Source organism: Mastomys coucha, unplaced genomic scaffold, assembly GCF_008632895.1.
Source record: "Mastomys coucha isolate ucsf_1 unplaced genomic scaffold, UCSF_Mcou_1 pScaffold1, whole genome shotgun sequence".
Taxonomy (NCBI): Eukaryota; Metazoa; Chordata; class Mammalia; order Rodentia; family Muridae; genus Mastomys; species Mastomys coucha.
The window spans coordinates 44,141,335-44,149,983 of record NW_022196891.1 but is presented as its reverse complement, the minus strand read 5'-3'; the positions used below and the strand labels follow the sequence as shown (position 1 = coordinate 44,149,983).

The window sequence follows — 8,649 nt, the reverse complement described above, 5'->3', positions numbered from 1 at the left end:
GTGCAACATCCTGATTACATTCATTTATCAAGTTCCAGCACATATTTCTATGTAATTGGCTACATTTGTTAACTAGTCTATTAGTGACAATGTCCATGAGTATAAGGATTTCTGAATGCTTTATAAAAGTAAGACTTTAAGTGAGCTGAGCTTTGCCTTTTCTTTGTTGTTCATGTCTGATGAACATGTTGATGTCTGTGCTTGCACATCTGATAAAAATAACTTAAAATAAGGAAGAATTAATTTTTTCAGCGTCTGTGATAGTTCCAGTTTACTTTCATTTAACTCCATTGTATGCGGGCCTTTAATGAGGCAAAGAATCATTAGCTATAAGTGTGCAGTGGAGTGATGAGGCTAAGCTAAAGACAAACAGGTGAGAAATGGAGGAAGAAAGATTCAGGGACAAAAGTTATACTGCAAAAGGCAAATGACTCATCTTCTTCCTCCCAGGTGTACCTTGCAATACTGTGCTAAGGTATGAGAATTCTCATGACCCAATCATATCTGCAGTCCTGTATCTCAATCATACCTCTACCAAGGGTCAAACTTCCAGTGTATGAATCTTTGTAATATTTCATATAGCCAGCTTTTTGTGTCCCTATCTGTACTCTACACAGCTCTATCCAAAATGCACATCACTCCATATCTCTCCATATTTGTTTAATGTCTTATGTATTTTCAACTAAAAAAGCAGGTTAACAATACCAATAGTTTAAACCACTGATTAAATATATTTACAGAAGAAATAAAAATGCTACATTAAGAAAAAATTAACTAATGGATGTTTTTCAAAATTTACCCATTTAAAAAGGTATTTACAAGATACGTGAAAAGGTACAAAAAGTAAGCAAAAATGAAAAATCTAGATATATTCCATATATTTTGACACTGACTTTAAACATTTGACCATAAAATTGTGGGAAAAATTTTAGTGTCATAAGGATGGTGATTAAATGACTAAATTTAAATACTAATTTCATAAAATCAAAGTAAAGCTGTGTCAAAAAGACCCAGGATACATTGGAGAAGTCATATCAGTTTTCCCTGAAAAGATATCATATCATATAATCTATCTCAAGGGCATGAGAGGTGTCTCAGGAGGAGTACTTGTCACCAACTTTGATAATTTAAGTTTGATCACTGGAACCGACATGGCAGAAGGAGAGAATGTATTCCTTAACGTTAGCCTCTGACACCACATATTCACAGCAACTTGGGTACACACACACACACACACACACACACATGCACACACATATGCACGCTCCTATAAATGTATGGTCATTCATTTCCTCATTGTCTCACAAATTCTGAGAACGTTTAGCTAAGTGTTATATCTATATACTTTTCTAAAGTATGAATGGTTTTTTGGTTTGTTTTGTTATTATTGGATAGAATTTCTCATTGTGTATTTAATTATTTAACATTTAAATGGTTATACTGTCACAAGATAGGCTTAGACATGTGTTTTTGTTTATGTGAGTTATATTTGACTATGCCTTTGAAAGCACATTTGCTAATCACACTGTAAATAATCATCTTTCACTTCATTTCCTATTTCTGTTCCATACACCAATATTTCTATGATTTTTAGTATTTTAAATGAATTTACAAGTAATTATATCATGATTAAATGTTTACATCTATTGTATATGCATATTTGCTTCCTTTGTAATAATTTTCCAAATTTTCATAATAGGGATAATCTTACAAAAAATAGTTTATTTTTCCAGTGTCTATGATTTTGTCCATTATTAATTCTTTCTCACTCTCCTGTTATGTATTTTATTTTCTATAATGTGGATATATGAATATGTTCTTGAGCAAATTAGGAAGACTGTAATGTTGTTCATTTCAAATAATGTTTAGTAAATTATTTATTATATAAATACCATGTTCATGTATGTGAACTTTCCATCAATGAATGTAATAATACAAGATACTCTATCCCTGGAGGAAAAAATTCTTCAAGTGGAAATCTTTATTCAAAGTGTGCTTACTTTTGATAGTCCTGCAAAATATTAACCATACCTCATTGATCATCTTGATCTAGACCTACAGAGAATTTGAGCAAACTTTCAATTTGTAATTCTGATATCAAAAGGAATTGCAAAACACTTTAATTTGTCTTTTAAATTTTTACTGTTAATAATCTCCTCACATACTGAAAAAAATTATTTCTTATTTTTTTTTCGGTAAAATATATTTATTTGACTGGCACATAATTTAATTTCAATTATTTGAAGTTTTTTATAAATTCTCAACCTAACACAAATATTACTTCCTAATTTGTTTTAAATTTTATTAGCAAATTATGATCATTTGCATAGAGAAGGCTAAGTGACTAAATTTTGTGACTTCCATACTGTTCTTGTTTTTCACACATATGCAAGGCAAAACCTTTATTATTATATCCTGCTCATCTGTATAATTTATTTTGTATTTAAAGCAATTTCCTCATTGATATTTCACTTAACTAAATATTATTTTGTATTTTGTCAGAATTTATTTATTTTGATTTCAGTGGAGAGAAAAAAATAAAATAAAAGTAATTTCTTTGTTTTTACATCTATGTCAAAGAGAATCCTGATGCTGCATATGGATGGAACTCATATCTTAAAGAAGAAAGGACTTATTTTGTTTTACATTTTTGACTACATGATACAGAAAAATCTAGTAAGACCAGCAAATTATATGAATAAGATGTCTTTATTCAGTTTGATAATGTCAGGCATTTCTAGCAAACTTACCCATATTAATGTTTTTAAGCATCACAAGTACATTAATCCCTATCACTATCTCTTCATTAAAGGTGATGAAAAGAAAATACAGAGAGCTAAGAACTTATCTAAAGCCAATGAATTAAGACAGCTGAAACTTAAGCCCTGATAATCTCTGCCCTAAAATTTCTCCACAGCGAGTGCTTTATGACTGCAGAGTTTGAACTTGTATTATGGCAGCTACAAACTCACCCCAGGTTACACCAATCATTTTACTTCATCTTCCCCCATATCTGTGAAATAATAAGCTTTGCTAATCATAGGACATTATTGCTAACCGACAGTAAAACATTGTTTCAATTTTCTTTACTAAAAATGAGAGTAAGATTTATTGGCTAATAATAAGATTTTGATTTTTGATGATGAATTGTGAATCCTGAGAGCAAAATTTCATGCCTTGTTAGTTTATCATTGCTAATCAGAAGTCATTTACTTTGTGTATAATAAATTAAATTTACAGTAATAGTAATGCATAATGATACAGAAAAATACAGGTTACAAATGTGAAAAACAAACTTAATGACTAACCAGTTCTTTACAGTTGGGACAGGGCTCCAAAGGGTCGTGTTGCTGAAACTTTCCTGATCTTTCTTGCTGCAAAGGATGAGTATTTCCAATAATATCTTACTTTTTTGCATGGAAAACGCATGAAATTTTGCAGTTTTTCATTATTTTGTATCATGCTACTAAACATTTATGAAATTATTAATGTTATAACTTGAATTATAAATACATAATTTTCCCTTTCCTTTTCTCCCTATAAACCCTCCAAAGAATGTCAGAATCCACACCAACGATTTATCAATAAAATAATCTTGTAAGCAGGAGCTGAGCTGGAACAACAACAATAGACATGCTAGTGTTTCCTATGAAAGCAGTGATGGCCTCAGCCATACCCAAACTACAGGCAGCTAGGAATGCTGAGAGCTGGAGAGAAATAGGCTTCCCCAGGGAAGAGCACTGTACCTTTGAATCAGAGACCTATCAGAGCTTACTTCAAATAAATCTGCAGTTTACTTTACCTGTATCCTTTGAATTGTACAAACTATATGTTTCATGATATAGATATGTACAGCTAGTACAATCTAAAAGCAGCTTAATTCTTTGTTTTTGGTTTTGTTCTTGCTTTTTGGGGGGCGGGGTTTGAGGGTTTTTTTTGTTTTGTTTTGTTTTGTTTTGTTCTGAGACAGGGTTACTCTGTGTAGCCCTAGCTGTCCTGGAACTCACTCTGTAGACCAGGCTGGCCTCGAACTCAGAAATCCACCTGCCTCTGCCTCCCAAGTGCTGGGATTAAAGGCGTGTGCCACCACTGTCCGGCAGCAGCTTATTTCTTTTAGCATGGTGGAATTGTCTTCCTTTAGAGGACAAATACAAAATTCCACAAATATTTATTGTGCCTATTTCACTATAATGAAAAGGGAGAAATAAAATTATAGTTATTCCTCATTAAAGGGACACTATTATATCAAAAAAAAAAAAAACGCTCACCAGCCTTATATCTGTATGTTGGAAAGAATAAAAATCACAATGTTCAAGCAGATTATTGCATAAAATTTAAGGATTGTCACACATCCTCTTTAAATCATTTTACTTGACATAGCACATGCTGTCTTTGTTCTGATCTAAATTTCACTATGAATACTTGCTTATATTAATTGATTGAATGCTGTCAAGTAACTAAAGAGGTACTATTTCTCTTTATTTTACAAAAGGGAAATGTGAAGATTTATGAGATAAGTAGAGTTACTAAATTTTCCTAATCTCTCTCTTCTTTGTATCACAAAAGTTTACCTATAAATTGTGGTAATCTACATTTGTTTTTAACAGTTTTTCTTTAAAATAATATAACATTCAAAAATTACAAACCTGTTTTCCAGAAAATCTACTGATCATTAGCTTGCTACTAATTTTTGTAAAAGTTTTATGAGCAAAAGACAAAGCACTTTTCTTGGAACGCCAGTTTTTAAAGTGCTATAAATAATCTACTGTGTATTAGATTGACTTATGCTAGATCACAAAAATCCTATTGTGTAATTTTCACAGATTCTAGGACTGTATTGTAAGTACAAACTTTATAAAAGATTAATCTATATAAAAATACAATGACACTCTGTCTGCTTTCACAGGGACTTACCAGCATCAGGGACCCGAGGTAAGAATGTGCTTTATTTCCTCTGCCTACCACTCCTCTTAAAGTACATGCAACAGCCATAAACTGTACCCAATCACTTAGGCTCCATATTCTGGCTTACAACCTCATCAGAAAAACAGTTTTTCTGGAGCCCTAGGTGGTTCTTAGGACCACAGAATCATACACGGCCCCAAACAAATAAAGCAGAGAGACCCATTGGTCACTAAAATCCCAAGCAATAAGACCAGAAAGGGAAACAAAAGGAAAAAAATCCCAAAACAATCCATTTCACTCAGAAATCAGCAGCTAAACCTATAATAACTCCAAAACCTAGATATATAGAGATCAGATTAAGGCCAAAATCAAAAACAGCAAAGGGAATATGGCACCACAGATTCCAGCTATCCTACTATAGCAAACCTCGGATATCCAAACATAGCAAAAGCACAAGAAGAAATGTAAGAGGAGCTGATACTAAAATCTGTTTCCCTAATTGTTTCTTCATTATGTAAATAAAGACAGCAGAAGCCAATCGTTGGGGAAAAAATTAGGTGGGATTTCTGGGACCCAGGGGGAAGAAGAGAAAGGAATGGGTGTAGAGAAAATTGGGGGTTTAGACCAAGTAGTGAAGCAGATAAGAAGCAGCAGACATGCAGGTCTCTTGGGGGCACATATTATATAGCTTCTGCCATCTGGTAAGGTCAAGAAGGTTGGAAAAGGCTACTTTTAAGATTAGGATAGGAAATTCTTCACCCAGCCATTGAGTTATCTGGTCAGTTTTAAAATAATAAAAGTCTCTGACATTTTTTCTTCCACTGGGCTAAAAGAGGAGGAGAAGAAAACAGGCATCCAAGTTGGCTAGCTAGTAGACCAAAACAGAAGAAGCTCCCAGCATTTTGGGGAAGGGCAGTTGTTGGCATTCTGGCAAAAGCAACAGGAAGAATGGTAGCCAAACACTGGACTGAGCAAAGGGACCAAAATGGAGGAGCTACAGAAAGGGATGAAGGAGCTGAAGGGGTTTGCAACCTCATAGAAAGAACAATATCAACCAATCAGACCCCCTCAGAGTTCCCAGGGACTAAACCACCAACCAAACAGTATACATGGAGGGATCCACGGCTACAGCCTCATATGTAGCAGAGGATGGTCTTGTCAGTCATCAATGCAAGGACAGGCCCTTGGTCCTGTGAAGAAGAGCGATGGGATGGGAAGGTTCTGGAGGGGAATCAAGGAAAGGGGATAATATTTGAAATGTAAATAAATGTAAAAAATAAAATATCTAAGAAAAAAGTCAAGTACAAGTAGTTCACAACCTTAATGTAGAACTAGATACACTAAACCTGATTAAAAAAAAAAGATAAGAATATCCTCTAATATATTGGGACAGAAGACAACTTCCTAAACAGAACGCCAATAGTTCAGGCATTAAGATAAATAATTCTTAAGTGTGACCTCATGAAACTGAAAAGCTCCTGAAATGCAAAGGCATTGTCAAAAGGAAAAAAAAAAAAAAACAGAAAAAAAAAACACAGCATTACCATACAGAGTGAGAAAAGACCTTCACAAGCCCCATATCTGACAGAGGGCTGATATATAATATACATAAACTAGAAATGAACAAACCAAATATTCCAATTAAAAAATGACACACAAATCTAAATGGAGAATTCATGACAGAGAAATCTCTAGTGGCCATGACACACTTAAAACAAATGTTCAATATCCTTAGCTATCAGAGAAATGCAAATCAAAATGAGTCTGAGTTTTAATCTTAGACATATCAGATTAGCAGAGATCAAAATGCAAATGGCAGCTCATGCTAGTAAGGATGTGATGCAATGAGAACGTGCCTTTATTGCAGGTGTGTGGGAGTACAAACTTGTACATCCACTTTGTAATTCAAATTAGCAGTTTTTCATGAAATTGGGAATATAGATCTACCCTAAAACCCAGTTGTATGTCTTCTGGATATTTACCCAAAGGTTGTTCCACCACACCAAAGATTACTTACCCAATTATTTTCATAGCAGTTTTATTTGTAATAACTAGAAACTGCAGACATTCTAGATATCTCTCCACTGAAGAACAGATAGAGAAAATTTGGTACATTTACACAATGGAGTACTTATTATTCAGATATTAAAATCAAATAAATCATGAAATTTGTAGGCCAATGAGTGGACTAGTAAGGAATTACCTGAGTGACATGATCCAGACTCAGAAAGACAAACATATGCTCTCGTTTATAAGTGGTTATCAGCTGCAAGGATAAGCAGGCTACAATCCACCCATGCAAAGAAGTCAAGTAACAAGGAATGCTTAAGGGAATGCATGAATCTCACTGAGAAGGGAAAATAGAATACATATCATGGGTGGATGGGAAAACCATACTGTTAGTGGAAAGGAGTGGGGATAGGAATAGGAGGCATCAGGTAGAGGAAGGACAGATAGAATACTGGGAGTTAGAACTGAAATGTCGGGACAGCTCTAGGACATGGTAGAAATCTAGGGTATTAGAAACTCCAAGGAATCTATGAGGGTGATTTTAGCTAACAATCCTAGCAAGAGGAGACATGGAACCTGAACAGGCCATCTTCTGTAATCAGGCAAAACGTCCTAGAGTAGAATTGGATCACCATCCCAAACACAAAACATTTGACCTACAATTTTTCCTGCCTACAAGATATGCAGGGGTAAAAATGGAGCAGAAATTGAGGGAATGGCCATCCAATGATTGATCTAGCTTGAGGACACAGCACTAAGAGGGAATATACACCTAACATTATTAATAATATTCTGGATACTTGAAGACAGGAACCTAGGATAACTTTCATCTAAGCTTTCCCCAGCCACTGGCAGAAACAGATACAGAGACTCACGACCAAACATCAGATAGAGCTTGGGGAATACTGCAGAAAAGGGGAAGGAAGGATTGTAGGAGACAGAAGGTTAAAGGTCACCACAAAATAACCTACAGAATGAACTAACCTGGGTCAATAGGTCCTCACAGAGACTGAACCAAAGGCCATGCATGGGACTGACCTAGGTCTTCTGCATATGTTACAGTTCTTTAACTTATTATTGTGGGACTCCAGAAAAGGGAGACCAGGAACTGCCACTATATCTATTGACTGTCATTGGGAATCTTTCCTCCTACTGGCCTGCCTTGTCTACCCTCAATAGGAAAAGATGCACTTAGCCTTAGTTCAACTTCATATGCCAAGATGAGTAGAAATCCATGGGAGGTCTCCTTTTATCAGAAAAGAAAGGAAGAAGTAGATGGTCGGGGAGCACATGTGTAGCAGGAAGAACTGGGAGGAGAAGAGGAAAGGGAAACTGCATCAAGAATTAAAGTAAATTAATTAAATAATTGAAAGAAAAAATTAAAATACAAAGGAATATTATTCAATTGAAATACAATATAATTAATCAGCACATAAACTTCCTATGTTAACTGTAAGCTACATTCATAAAATTATTTTTATCAATTGTCAGGCTAAATAATAATGTAATGTTAACCATCTTTTTCTGAAAATGTATTAGCCAGAATTAGTAGAAACAATAGAGAAATCACAAAGGGAGACAACTCTGGAAACAGGAAACCTAGAAAAGAAATCAGGAGACATAAATGCAAGTATCAACAACAGAATATAAGAGATAGAAGACTCTTTCCAGCCAGCGCAGAGCGATGGGCATCTCTCGGGACAATTGGCACAAGTGCCGCAAGACCGGGGGGGG

At 34.7% G+C, this 8,649-nt stretch overlaps 1 pseudogene; it reads left to right on the top strand.

Moving 5' to 3' along the window:
- The first annotated feature begins 1,151 nt into the window (after nucleotides 1-1,151).
- LOC116096596 overlaps nucleotides 1,152-8,649 on the top strand; it is an 8,089-nt pseudogene continuing 591 nt past the window's right edge.